The following is a 15,442-nucleotide window of genomic DNA, read 5'->3' as shown; positions in this document are numbered from 1 at the left end:
ACACACACAAAATTGATGCAATGCAATGAGTACTTGATGTTGCTCAATTCAATTGATGCAATGCACTGAGTACTTGATGTTGCTCAATTCAATTGTGAAAAAAGGCTAAATGGATTGGCACCCACACACTAATGAAAAAGATTAAAACATGCTTAATTATAGAGCTTATTAGAGGGATGGAAATGAACAATTCTACACACACTAATTAAATATTCTCTAGCGAGAAACTAAGTAGAGATAACTAGGACCTAATTAGAAGGTATTACTAATGGCTTAAAAAAAATTAAAAGGTACTACTAACTCAAAGATCCCCTCAACAAAAACAAGAGTGATGCGCTAGTCTATAGCCCATAGCTACGGGCAATGACGAAGCACATAGACCTACAATAGTGTTATATATAAAAGAACGGATGCAAAATTGCAATGCACACACACACACACACACACACACACACAGAGAGAGAGAGAGAGAGAGAGAGAGAGAGAGAGAGAGAGAGAGAGGACACTTTGAAGAGAAGAAAACGCTAAAGGTAAAATAAAAGCGAAGAGAAACACCTATTTATATGGACATAAAAGGTCTTTTGACTTTTTATCTTCATGCCTCTTTTAACTTTCCATCTTCATGCCTCTTTTAACTTTCCATCTTCATGTGTCTTTTAACTTTTCACCTTCATATGTATGTTGACTTTCCACTTTCATCTGTCTTTTCATTTCCTAAACTCACCCTTCAATTATGCACTTGATATGTTTTGACAAATTTTTTATTTTTTTGAGATTGGGGAGACCTAATTAGATGATTAAGAAACTCTAACCACTCAATGGCTCTAATACAATAGTTAGGATCTATGGAGGGTGAAAGAGTGTGGTATTCATTTTGTGTGAATGTGTGTAATGGAGTAGAGAGAAAAACTCAATGTAAACTCAAATGATAATTAAATTATGTTTGATAATGCTTAAGAAAGTGGAAATACAAAGCCTCTTATATAAGTTCAAAAGAGGATGAAAACATGGCATATGTCATGGGCAAATACATCACCATTTGCATCACATATCCTAGGTGGAAATCTACACATGCTATCACATGGGCCTACACATGGGTTGTGCCACACAAGCATTAAGTTCACACCTTAGGTTAGTGCATAGGCCAAATACCATATGCCCAAAGCCCAACAAGGCCACCAATTTGGCCAAGGCACCAACGATGAATCTTCACTTGAGAAAGTAGGGTTGAAAGAGATTTTGAAGCTACCACCCTATGGTTTGGAATTTTAGAGAGCTTCCAATATATTTTTGGCTATCAAGGAATATGGAAAGGATACCATATTTGACCTCAACAACACACCAATGGATGTGAATCTTCTAGAAGATATATTAACCAAGGCACTATAGATACCAAGGGAGGGGAAAACAATGAGACATGGGAACTTAGCTCCCATAGAAACTTTCACAAGGTAGCTTGCCTCTTTTGTAGACTTGAAGCAAAAAGAAATGGTAGATGCAATAATGGCATTCTAGGTCCACCAACACTTTCAATTTCCATGTAGAAAGCCAACCAAGTACACTAGTCCAACTGTTGCTTCTACCTTCAAAGAGGCATACTGAAAGCAAGAAAAACTACCAGCTAACCTTGCTCAGTATGTGCACACTGCATTGAAGAAGCACTATCACCTACCTGGGAGCCCTAGACGTGATCACAAGGCTGGCCTATCATGCCATTGGACAAGCAAAACACCTATTGCCAGCTCTTGTTGAGAATGAATGACTAGTCGAAAGGGAAGATGTTGGGGGTCCCATCGTTGCAATAGCTCCAATGACCGACAAAATTGTCAACATGGAGGGATGAGCTACCCGGCTAGGGCATGAAAAAGCTCACACGGTTAGTGAGATAATCGTGGCAACACAAATGGTTAACTCTACAAGGTGAGCTTCTTGGCCTATGGAGGAGCTAAGAAACAATGAAGGAAAATCTCCATATCCGTTTCTGTTCACCTCCAATCAAGCCAACCACACACACTACCATTGTAAGATGCACACAACACTAATCCTATCATGCAACACACTAATCGCAAGCACACACACATAGATCTATCGAGCACCACACTCCAATCAAACCTACATGCACACACAAGCAAAAGAGGGCAATCACACAAGATTAGAGAGGGATTAACCACTAATTAGTTAAGATCTATCTAATCTAAGCATCATAGGCAATCATAAGAAGCATGAGAGAGGCATAGGGAAAGAGAGGGAATCATTGATTAGTGTTAATCAAGTCTCATGAGCAAGGAGATGCTCAAGGACTCCATAGACACACACCTCAAGAGCTCTCACCAAAGAGTGCTCTCAACAAATGACTTGAGAACCCTAATTTCTTTTACACACTGCCTTATATACCTAGGTTAAAAATATGCAATGTCCAAGTGCCCAAGGCCTTTAGGGCTCCACCACTTACTAAATCTGCTACCTAGGCACAATAACTGACCTATTCTTTACATCTTGGAACTCCCATTGAGCCCATAACACATTAAAATATTACAATGGCTTGAAATAAATCGGAAATTTACAAAACATGACTATTTTGGGAAAACATGAAAAATATGTAACTCCAATCTTTATTGCTTCTTTGCATTCATCATCGATGTGAATTCGTACATCTTTGTTCTTTAACAACTTTTTTTAACTGAAGTTGACTTAGTTAACATTCTCCCCTTCTATTTTACTGCCCGTCCTTGAGCACTATCGAAAAGTGTCCATGAAGGCAAGGAAAAGTTTTGATTGGTTGTTGATGGGCTGATTGTCTTCATTTGTTGTTGAATTTTGTTCATGAGGTTCAATTTGTTGCAACATCTTCATTGGTCTAAATATGGCTGGTGTGAGGGATGATGTTGCATTTGTTCGATGTAATAGCATAATGATGAGGTTGATGTTTATTTATGAAAAGTATGTACAATGGAAGTAGAATGATGGAGTTCTAAATTATGGTCTAATACCTGGATGACCAAAGGGGAAAAACCCAGCGAAAAAAAGTGCCTTTGGGATATGTGCATTATTGGAGTACTTATTAGCACGGGAAATATTAATAAAGTACCGAAGGTATTATTCACTGATAGATATGGAATTGATAAATGTGATATCTGTGGAAGTGTACTGGGCCGACGTCAATTTTCCAAGGTCGACACCAAGCGATGGGGAGCGTTGGGCAATTACAAAGCCTCCTATTCGCTCGGTGCCGACTCCACTATTGCATGAAACGATTTTAACCCCAAGGTCAATACCAAGCGATAGAAAACGTTGGGCAGTCCCCAAGCGTCCTATTTGTCCCGTATTGACTCAATTGTCGTATGTAATGACTTTAACATCAAGGTCAACACCAAGCGATAGGGAACGTTGGACAGTCCCCAAGTTTCCTATTCGCCCAGTAGTGACTCAACTGTATTTTTGTAATCACATCACCATGGTCTTCATTGTCGGTTACACCAAGATCAGCACCAAGCAATAGGGAGCGTTGGGAAATCCCCAAGCATCCTATTCGCCCAATAATGACTTATTGCATGACATGTCTTTCTTTTATCGGTTATCATGCCCCAAGATTTTTGTTGGCATATGTAAGGACTTTAACAACAGGGTCAACACCAAGCGATAGGGAGTGTTGGACAGTCCCCAAGCCTCCTATTTGCCTAGTAGTAACTCCATTGAATTTTGTCTTACCATTGTCGGTTGTCGTGTCCCGAGGACTTTTTTGGTGCTTATACCGGCTTTAACATGAAGGTCAACACCAAGCGATAGGGAGCATTGGGCCATCCCCAAGCTTCCTATTTGCCCAGTAGTGACCCCACTGCATGGATTTGTTGGTTAGCATGACATTGGTTTGTTGCTTGTTGTAGTCCACTTAAGGTGCATAGATGGAAGCAAAAAGAGTATCTAATGCATATGTCCAATGATGGGACATCCTATTTATGCATACACAAAAATGCATGAAAAACAATATGATGTGCAAGAAAGATTTTGAGGGGTTTTTCAAAAAGATGGTGTAGCTATAAAAGCATATGACATGAGTTTGCAAGTTGGCACCCCTTTAAGAATGGTTTTTGTTGATGAGGATATGTGCTCTCATCTTATTGTGCACTGTGCGTGACTGTTGGACTTTACAAAACTCCACCAATTGTAAGTTAATAGACTTTGACTCTTATGATCATGTCATCCAGCACGAGCGACATGACATAGATATGCTCAATTCTTCCAGCTTGAGAGTAAGCCTAATAACTACGACTCTTAGCACAGAGTTTAATATGACTTGAAGCTTTGGGACTAATGCTTTCCTCATTTCATGACTTAGCAGCCCGCATACTCTGACTATGCCAAAGAGTGTTTTTTGCACCTTGGCGACTTGACTTTTCACATTCTTGTGCTTACTATAAACATTTCTTCATATAAAAGTAAGCTTGAATACTCAAAAAGAGGATTAGTGAAGGACCAAGTTGGCATTGAAGGTTTATTTTGCCATACCTGTTTTATCATGTTTAAATCTGCATTCGTGTTGGTTGGGTTGTCCTTTGTTGAATTTGAAGACTCCATTATCTGTTTGATTCTCCAATTAGGCCTGTTGTTGATAGGAGTCTTTGATGTTGTTGTATGCCTCTGTTCACTGTCGGAATTTGTCTTTTGACTAGGAGCATTGGAAGACTGTGGAATTCAAATCTTTTGATGACCTTTGTATCTCCTTTGTTGACTTTGCTTTTCTCTAGGTTTTGTTGAGTTCTTGAGATCTTCATGCAGGTCTGGTGTAGTTGCATTTGGCTTGTGGTTGACTGGTAGCCAAAGCTTTGTATAACTTGTGTAAAATCCTTGTCCAAGAAGAAAATTCTATGAGATCCATCTTTTTTATGTATCCTCTTGAGAGTTGTGGTTGACTTTACCATCTTTTAATGTTGCTTTTTTGTATACCTACTGCTTAGGTATCCTAGGAAATTGTCGAGGTTGATACCTTGTGGGCCTTCTTTCTTGGGAGGGACTTGAAGTTACTTCATATGCTCTAACCTGCTGTTTTGGCACCCATATCTGTCGGTTACCTTCATAGTACTCCTGTTCTTTTAAGCTCCATCATGATGCTATCCATCCGATGTGTTTGTCTTCATGTGTTGATTTCCTGTCCTTAATCCAAATCGGATCATTGACTTTGACGAAACTGCTCGGAACAAACACTTGCTTGACTTTCCTTTACTTTATTGAGTACTTTGGTTGAAATATCTTTGCTTTTTTGGGGTGTCTCCTTGGAGGTTTCCGTTGGGTCAGCACTTGACTTGAAATTTTTAAATCATTAGGAGAAAGTTGGACTCACCTTTGGGCCCTGTAAGAAGTTCCACGTCAGCTTAGAGAGAGAAAATGAAAATGTTAAATTGTGCATTTTATGTGATACTTTTTTGCACAACAAAAAGCCAAAATGACATTCTTTGGTAGGTAGCCGCCATCTTTATCATTATTATCCTTCGTTCTCTTGTCAGGAATCCAACTAACCGTATGACTAATGATTTGAAATGCCAACTTACAATCGTTCCCTCTAAAAACATAAGCCACACGAACTCTATCAACTCTAAACATAAGCCACACGAACTCTAAACTTGAGAATATGGCCTTCCCTCCCAAAACCTGAGATATTTCTCCGTCTTCTTCTCTATAAACTCTAGGAATGGAGAACGCATATTTTCTTGATGAAAACACTAATTTGAACTTACAATCCTCAGCCCCTTCATCTTTAACACGTACCCAAAGAAAGAACATACATCATCTTCATGTTGATGTATTTCAAGAGTACGCACCGTTGCAGAAACGTAGGAGGGAGTCTTTCTTATCTCAACGGGAGAAAGAACTTAGAAGGACAAACAAAGAACATCATTTGGATTTGTGGACCGATGGGTCTATTTATCCAAAGGATCCTACGACAAATGCGCCACCTCCCTTTGCTAATATCACTAACCTCTTACATTTCACAGGTGATGGCAAGGATGGGCTATTGGGATACACCGAACATTTGGAAATGAGAGGATTGAATGCGGAAAGGCAAAGAAACTTCCTGGCGATGGAGAACATGCAGCTGAAGAAACTTAATGAAGCATGCTCTCAAAAGATTTCATCAAACAAAGAGACAATCCAAGGCCTTGAGAAGAAGATCACAAGTTTGCGAGAGAAAGACACAGTGCTTGGTAGTCGAAAAAGAAAACGAGATCTGTGCAACATTGAGAACATGAAGGTTGGTAGTGGTGGCCTAAAAAATTGAATACGAGCTTTAAGGTAACTCGAAGTTTGTTTCTTCAATGTGATTCATTAAGAAATGGATACACTTACTTTCCTATACATGATCATAACGCATGATGCTTTTTTGGTAGGTCTTTAGTGCATCCAAACTCGAACGATGCAGGCTTCAATGCCGGAGTGCATTACAGCCATCTAGTTCCAAAAGAAGTACTTGAAGAGATGATAACTCAAAAAAAAATTCGTAAGTTGAAAGGGAGGCTACTTACCTCCTTCATGAACGAGAATTAGCTGGAACCAATGGAAGTGCAAGAAATACTTGATGAGAGTGGCATCTCGCAGATGGGATACAGGGCACTCTTCAAAGCATTAGCTAAACAGTCTCAAAATAAACTACACAGAGGATCATTGCTACCAAAGCCATCACATGTAAAGGCTGATTGCCGGCACGTAAATGATGAGGTGTTTCAGAAACTTGGGTCACCATTCCATATTGAAGCAACGTTCTTAGGCAAGGGCGGCAGAGAGGTACAGTTTAATGAGCACAACAACCTCTTCGTTGATCTTGAAGCATTGCAAAGGTATGCAGTTCACTTCTTTGACATCAGTCAAGACGAGTGTTGTGGGGTTCTCAAGTTTGTTTTGAAGATCGACGAGTGCGAGGTCCTGAAGAACAAGAACTTGGAGAGAGTCACCATTACCCTCATGAACAAAGCTCTGGATCCGTCAATAACGAAAGAGGATCCACGATACTTCAGCGTGCAATCAGAAAACAACATTCTAACTCTAGGATCATTTCAGGTATACTTCGTTCACTCTATGATAATAAAAATATTGATTATTTGGTTGTTGATTTTGTGTTTTCGTTTTTCACTGCAGGTTGATAAGGAAAATTTTGAAATCCTCGATTGGGTTTTTAGTCAAATCAAAATTCCTTCTATCATCAGTGAACAAATAAATGGAGCCGTTCTTTCAGTGGAAGGATTTGGTGACTACACAGTGGAATGGCACATGGCAGGTGACTTAAAGACTCTTAAGTGTATGTACAACATAACACACAGAGTAGCTGTGGAAAATCCATGCTTATATTGCATGGATGATGCACAATCACTTGAGAGTCTGCAATGGATTAGAGCTCTCAACAGACATCTTCAAGATAAAACTTTTAAACCAGTGCTTGATATTCCTCTGAGTAGAGTTCACGTCTGTGCACTTCATGCTCTCTGTCGAATAATTGAAAAGGTGGTTCATTTGTACATATGTTTTGCATGGACATTAAAGCTAGAGAGTGAATAAAAAAGAGTGATCAAAGCAATAGAGGGAGTGCTCTCACACATTGGTTTGCATGGAGGCAATGTCAAAATCGAAGAGGACCCTAAGATGTCTCAAAGTCGGTACAAGGTACCGAGGAAAGCATCAAAAGGCGGAGTGAAGGCAAGAAGGTTTCTTGGGTTTAGCCTCAAAGATTCAGAAAGGGGAAACATGTTCAACAAATGGAAACAGCTACATAAAGTGGTTAAAGACAATGCTGGTGGTGGGGTAATCTAGAATCACAAGGAAAACGTGTGGAAATCACTAGATAAAATATTACGTTGAGCAGCATTCTTGGGACCAAACTAAGCTCACGTCATTTCAAGCAGCCTTGCTGGATTGGAAAAAGGCTTACCTTATAGGGTGGGATGGGCAACATATCACACATTACATGGTGGGTTGGCATTCTACGTATACAAAACAAAAGTTTAAATTGTACTCTATTGACCATTTTGTTTTATTTCAATGTAGCACATACAGTTCAACCATGGTCCATATTTTGCCAAGACATACGGCTCACTATCAATATGGTCCACACAAGGCATGGAAAAAACCCACTACATGGCAAGAACAGGTTATTTTGAGCACACTAGACATGGGGGAGGAAAGAAAAGGCCAATAGCCTATTGGAGTTACACCAATGGAATTATAGACAACTAATTCATAGAGCAAGGCAGAACGAACTTCTTAAAAGTTCAGGAATTACACGGTCTTTACAACACATCTGCAAAGAGAAGAAATAGATGTCTTGGGGAGCTTCAAATGTGGCAGAGCGCCATGCGAGGTGGTGACGGTCATGAGTCAGGAGCGGGAGAAGATGGACTTGAGCCCGTCATTTTTATCCTCTTCGATGCACGTCCTTCTTCCTCACTTTGTACCTCTTCGATGTGCAAGCTCTGTAGACGAGCTCGTTCCTCTCTTGATGGCAGCATCTCCACGGGCATCAGGCGTCTTCTTCCCTCAAAAACAGCCGTTTGTTGTATGGATCTAATTTTTTTGGGTCTTCAACCCCTGCAACCAGAGCCTGAGCTGTGTAGGACATGAAATAGGGGGCTCTGAGTGCTTGGCACCCATACCCAATGCCAAATACGCATAGAGAAAACTGTTTCTCAATCAGAATTAGTATTTCTGCGTTTAGTGGGAGGGGGTGTCCACCACACAATCTTGTAATAACTTTCATTGCAAACAGTGGGAACTTTGCATTGTCATCGGAGTATTCCTTGTGGTATATTATGATCTACATAAAAATTGTAATGGATTTATGGGCCGTAAGTGAGATCAGTACAATTGCCAAGTACTTGAATTGTTTCTACAAACCTTTTTGTGGTTGAAACGCCCGATGTAGTGAGACAATGCCGCATCCTTGCCTTGGACTCCAGTGACAAGCCCTTGCCGTGAGCCTCCCGCTCTTCTAAGGAAACTATCTTCATACACTAGCACCTGGCAGCAAAAAAATCGATCATGATATTTTATCACTGGGCCATCTCTAATACCATCTGAATGCACGACAAAAGTTACCATCTGATTCTCATCCATTTTCAGCATCGACCTCCCCCACAAGTGAATAGACTGACTATTCATTACCTGATCTTTGGGTGACACGTGCCTACCCATGTTTTCCAAGCCGATTTGTTGTGTTGTCGATTCAAACTGCTCATCTGTTGGCAAATTGGCCTCTTTGGACTTTGCTTCATTGAACGTATCTTTGATAAGTTGCCACCCTGAAGTGAACTGTGAGTCGCGGACAGCTGTGTCAGCAATAAGATGTTGGTCCACTCCATCATCGTCCACAAACCCCATGTCTGCCTCACAAAAATTTGCAATTTCCGCTAGGCAGTAGTCCTCCCGTATATTGAGCTCATTCATGATATCTGTGAGTAGAACATAGTGGGTGTCGTGCGCCATAGCAAAGCTGGGAGCACAATTCAGAGGCAAAGTCACTTCCTTACTTGAACTTTCTTGCTTGCACCCTATTGCTGCATCCGCAAGAGAAACAAGAGTTAAGCCCGCATCTAAGCCCGCATCAAATGTTTCCTTTAGTACCTCTACCCGCTCTTCTTCTGGGTCGAACTGCACCTCCACATCCTCTACCTCTTCCTTTGGCACCAATGGACGAGTACCAAAAGTTGTTGATTGGGAAGTCTCTCACTCACCATCCGTCTGCACGTATAAGTAACAGACAAACCCATTGTAGAATTCCACTAAGCGACACTTTTTGAAGTGCTTCATACACCTGTCTTGTACAAGCAGTGCATTGGAGGGACACTTTTGTAGACAGTGATTCAGTCTCCTTGAAGCACTCGTGTCAGGGTCAAGGTCGGCTGGGTGCACATATCTCATGCCATCAACTGTCATGGAATTGTCACAAGTGACTGTCTCATATTGTTGCAAATGGGTTTATAGGTACTCAAATGAGCAATCTATAATCCTATGTATATAAAACTCTACATTGAACATTCCTGATAGTTCTGGTACACAGTGATGAGCACGCGCGTTATATAAGAACGTGAATAGTTTTTCTTCACATATATCCTCGCTCACGTCTGTCTCCAAGACTATGATCCCCATGACTGAAAGAAAAAGCAAGCCAAAACTATTTGGTGTCATAACCAAGCGAATATTGAGCCTCGAGTACCCCTCAATGTCTCTTTTTGCTTGGTTCTGTCCCGTGCCCTAATGTCATAAGAGGTGACGTTAGTTGAGTCAGAACCAAGCGAGTAGGGGCCCCAAGAATCTCCGAACGGCCCTATTCGCTTGGTTCTATCCCGTGCGCTAATGTCATAAGAGGTGACGTTAGTTGAGTCAAAACCAAGCGAGTAGGGGCCCCAAGAATCTCCGAAGGGCCCTATTCGCTTGGTTTTGTCCTGTGCGCTAATGTCATAAGAGGTGACGTTAGTTGAGTCAGAACCAAGTGAGTAGGGGCCCCAAAAATCTCCGAAGGGTCCTATGCGCTTGGTTCTGTCCTGTGACCCAAGCATTCGAAACAGGTGGATAAGAACAAAGCATTTAATGTTATTAGTGATAGATTTATAGGCCTACTCACTCACTATGCCCAAACTCAGGCACGGTCACATAAGGAGTAATTATTCCAACCATGCATGTGGTTTGAGACTTTTAATTTTACCCTAACGCAGTGTCTTCGGTGCGCACACAGTTAACAGCACACAGGAAGGGGAGAGGCAGGGAGAAAGAACCTGTCTCTACAATATCCAATGGTGCCGAGTTGGATGGTGATGTCGCAGGCCACTGACAGCAAGAACCAGAGGGGGGCGATGGCAATGGCGATGCGGCAGCAAAGGACTCGACCCAGTGGAGTTCTCTCAATGCAGGATCACGAGAGGTGGCCAAGCGGAAGAGCTCAGAAAATGCAAAGGCAACGGTGATCTGTTTGTTCTACTTGGACATGGAGATGGCGACTGCAAGGGCGATTGGCGTCTGACTCTCAACGTAGGATCACGAGAAGTGGCCAAGGGGAAGAGCGCAAAAATGCGAAGGCAATGGCGAATGCAAGGGCGATCGGCATCTGACTCTAAACGCAGGATCACGAGAGCTGGCCAAGGGGAAGAGCGCAGAAAAGGCAAAGGCAACGGCGATCTGTTTGTTCCACTTGGAGATGGAGATGGTGACTGCAAGGGTGATTCGCGTATGTCTGACCCTAAATGGTCACTCAAAAAGGCACATGGGCTGCGCTCACAAGGACAACCAATAATAAATGGTCTCAGGTTCCCATGCAGTACGATCTACCAACCACAATCTCACGCATAAGTGAAGTTGTCACCCTCCCCGAGGTAAGCATTCTAAGTTGAGGCATTACCCCCGCCAAACATCTCAAGTTTCAACTATTCTGCCTCTTTTCGCGTCCTCTACTGCATATCATTCTAATTAACTCTACCCCCATTGACGCTATGCGGTAAGAAAACTCCATCACCTCTTACTCTCGCGCATCCTCCTTCTCTTACCCTTGTTCTGCAGTGCTTCAGTGACGCGGAACTCTACACACAGTGAAGAGGTATTCTACTTACTATCCTTCTGTGCACTTGTATTTTTGTGTATTCAGTACCAGGCGAATAAGGGAAGGTAAACCATGTTTGCTGCACCTGTTTGCTTGGTACTGACCATCGTCCTTGGTTAGTACCAAGCGAATAAGGGAAGGTCACTTAGTCCGAAGGGCCCTGTTCGCTTGGTACTGACCAAAAGAAAAGTTAAGTGATGTCTGCTAGTACAGAGGTCAATACTAAGTAGATAAGGGGAAGGTAAACCTTGTTTGTTGCGGATTTAGGGTTTCTTTTATACCAAATACGTGTTTTGAATTTATAAGAAAGAAACAAAATTACAACTTAACACCGGGTTTTGAGTTAGAAAACACTTCAGACTTTACAAAGAGTAGCCTACTAATTTTTGGGGGTTTAGGGTTTGCAATAACCATGTAGTCCTTTTCCTTCACAGCCAGACTATCTCTTCCTAAAGCATGTTGGCAAAATTTATTGGCTTCCTTATATTTACTGGCTAGCTCAAGCACTTCATCCTTCATTTCCTGAAGCCAATTAAAGATAGCCTCTACAGAGCCATTCTCGGCGAGCAATCGCTGCATGTCTTCAGGCCTTCTTGCTTCCAGAGAGTCTTTAAGGATTGAGACCCTCTGCCTGACGATCAGTATTTGATGCAGCTTCAGGCTAGCATCCTACACAGAGCATTTAGAAAATAAGCTCTTCAAACTAGGATCTTGGAAATTGGGAGCAAAAAGCAAAGAATTACCAGTGGCTTACCTCGAGAATTGACTCCTGTGTTGACAGCAGCCACTCCCGGGCTATGTTGGTCGAGAAAATTAAGGGTAACATCGGGGGAGGGCCAAGGGGGGACCTCATGAGGAGGGCCCGAATGTGGCTTGGTAGTGACCTTAGAAAATATAAGTCATGTCAGCTATTACTATTTTCTGAGGTCACTACCGAGAGAATAAGGCAAGGCAAACTCTTTCCTATGCACCTATTCGCTTGGTAGTGACCTCAAAAAATATAAGTCATGTCAGCTATTACTATTTTTTGAGGTCACTACCGAGAGAATAAGGCAAGGCAAACTATGTCCTATGCACCTATTCACTTGGTAGTGACCTCAGAAAATATAAGTCATGTCAGCTACTATTACTATTTTCTGAGGTCACTACCGAGCGAATAAGGCAAGGAAAACTCTTTCCTATGCACCTATTCGCTTGGTACTGACCTCAGAAAACATAAGCCATGTCTGTTGTTACTATTTTCTGAGGTCACTACCGAGAGAATATGGGAAGGCAAACTCTTTCCTATGCACCTATTTGCTTGGTACTGACCTTTTCTGAAATCTGAAGTCCCTTGTGCTAACAAATGAATTGTCTTTTGGTGTTATGCTATTTGTAGAGATGCCTTGTGTAAAGGCCACGACTAGGAGGGCAACAGGTGAATCTTTGAATGCTCAAGCTAGAAGACGCCGATATGAGGCGCACAGAGGTGTACTGCAAGAGCTGCGCAGGATAGAACGACACGTTCAACCTGCTATTCCACATCTCCCTTTCCAGTGAGTAGTGTGGGAGATTTGTGAGCAGTGGAGAGTCGGCATGCGATGGGCCAGCAGTGCACTACTCTGCCTTCAAGAAATTGTTGAAGACTACCTAGTGGAATTCTTCAGTGATGGATATATCCTGGATGCGCATGCACACCGCGTCACTATCATGCCGCAGGATTTTGATACTCTTCGTAGGCTGCGTTTTTGCTACGATGGGTTGCTTCCGCCAGTGCCTATCCGGGATAGTAGAACCATGGATATTCTCAACATCCCCCCTCTCCATCCTCGTGCATGACAGACAGAGCCGTCTAGGGCTGAAACAAACAGCAGAAGGACCCGATCACCCGATCATGGGTCAAGAGAAACAACACAGATGGGAAGGCTGAGATAGCTGCAGAGGGACATGAGCAAGCCAGAGTGGACCCCGAGGTAGTCATGGAAGAAACAAAGACAATTATGGAGGAGCCAGCTAGACACCAAAATGAGCAAGTCATGGAGGATCCACAGCCAGTAAGGGATGATGAGGGGCAAGAGCAGGCCAGGGTGGAGCTTGAGGCATCTATGGAGCAACCAATATTGAAGGAAAATGATCCAGAGCCTGAGGATGTTAGGGAGGCTATTAGGGAGGATCTTGAGGCAGCCAGGGCGCCAGCTCAAGAAAGGCAAGGGCAAGGCTTTGCATCACAAGGGCCATCCAACGTATCGGATGAGTCAATTATTTTAGAGCAAATCAACGAAGAGAATGAAGAGGAGTTGAGAGTTCTGTTGAGCTCAGCGCCTTTGCATGTGCAAATATAACTGCCTGCAAGGTCAGAGGAGGCCTGCATTTTCAACCTCGATCATCTAGACTTCCGGTGCATACGCAGTTTCACCGACTCGCTCGCAACAAATGAGGTCGTCAACGTTGCTTTGTGGTAATTCTCATGCTCTTTAAAAGTCACGTTTGATTCATTAAATGGGTCTCTACCAAGACATGGGTCAATACCACGCGAGACAGTGGCTTATGAAATTCAATAGTGGTACTACTCACTCGGTATTGACCCATTCGCCAAGTTTTTCTTTATAATGGCTCACTACCTTAAAGACATGGGTCAATACCAAGCGAGTCAGTGGCTTATGGAATCGGAATCCGCCACTGACTCCCTCGGTATTGACGCATGTCTTTGCGGCAATCGTCAAGTTTTTCTTTATAATGGCTCACTACCGTTAAGACATGGGTCAATATCAAGCGAGTCAGTGGAGGATGGAATTCGATAGCTACCCCACTCGCTCGGTATTGACTCACCGGTTTGTGGTAGTGATAGCCCGCTGAAATACCTTAAGTATAATCTCTGCCATTTGTTCATGTTAGCCACGCTGTCTCGAATCTGCCCCCTAAGGTTCAAGACAAAGTATAATAGATCCGCTGATATCACCTTATCTATAGAACAACTTAGTTTCCTTTTTGAGTCTGATGAGCTGGTTTAGCAGAGTCAACTTTAATCTAGCGTGCATTCTGGTCACTGTGTACAATCAATCGTGAGTATTTTCTTGCCTTGTAAAAAACATGCTGCATTGAGAATCTCTTCTCATCTTTGATGGTGTCTTTGTAGTGATCATTGGAGTTTCATGTTATTTGACATGGAAGCTAAGATTGTTTACTACGCAAACTCCGAGCAAAGCAGGGTGTTTGACGGTCGTGTAAAAACGTAAGGTCCATTTGGGTACATTTGGAAAGTAGTGTCTCTTTGTAATGTGTTGCTGACTCAAGTGGTTATGTATGTAGTGCCGCGAAAAATCTTGTATGCTGTGTAGAGCATATTTTGTTAGAACATGATCTAGGAAATGTAGTCCGCCACGAACGGGTAACCGTGCCCACGTAGACTGATGACTATAGCTGTGGCTGGCGAGCCTATTTGAATGTCCTATTGCTCATCAGTCAAATTATGGATGTACCGAATGTAAGTAATCTGTTGTTTTATTGTTTGCTGCAACGTATATATGAAGCAACAAATATATGTATCACGCTTCTATAAGAACTTCGATTACATAAGTACATCCCCAACGATGTGTGACATTTTTCTGTAATGGCCATCCAACATATTATAATCTCGATAAACAGACGTACAAGAGAGGAAGCGGCGAGAGCATAGGAGTTCGAAGAGGCTCGCATTAACGAAATGATGCAACGCCACAATCAAACTCAAGAAGAAGTTTGAAATATGCAAGAAGCAATAAATCAATATTATGCGGACGCCGCAGAAGTAGAGGAATGGGCTACACGTCGACGACAAGAGCAAGAACAACGGGAAGCTTCATAGGTGCAAGAAGCATGGGAAGCCATGGAAGAGGCCCATGATTTCGAGCG

Source organism: Adiantum capillus-veneris, chromosome 3 (assembly GCF_014529385.1).
Source record: "Adiantum capillus-veneris isolate H3 chromosome 3, ASM1452938v2, whole genome shotgun sequence".
In the NCBI taxonomy this organism is placed as follows: domain Eukaryota; kingdom Viridiplantae; phylum Streptophyta; class Polypodiopsida; order Polypodiales; family Pteridaceae; genus Adiantum; species Adiantum capillus-veneris.
This window is presented reverse-complemented; position numbering follows the sequence as displayed.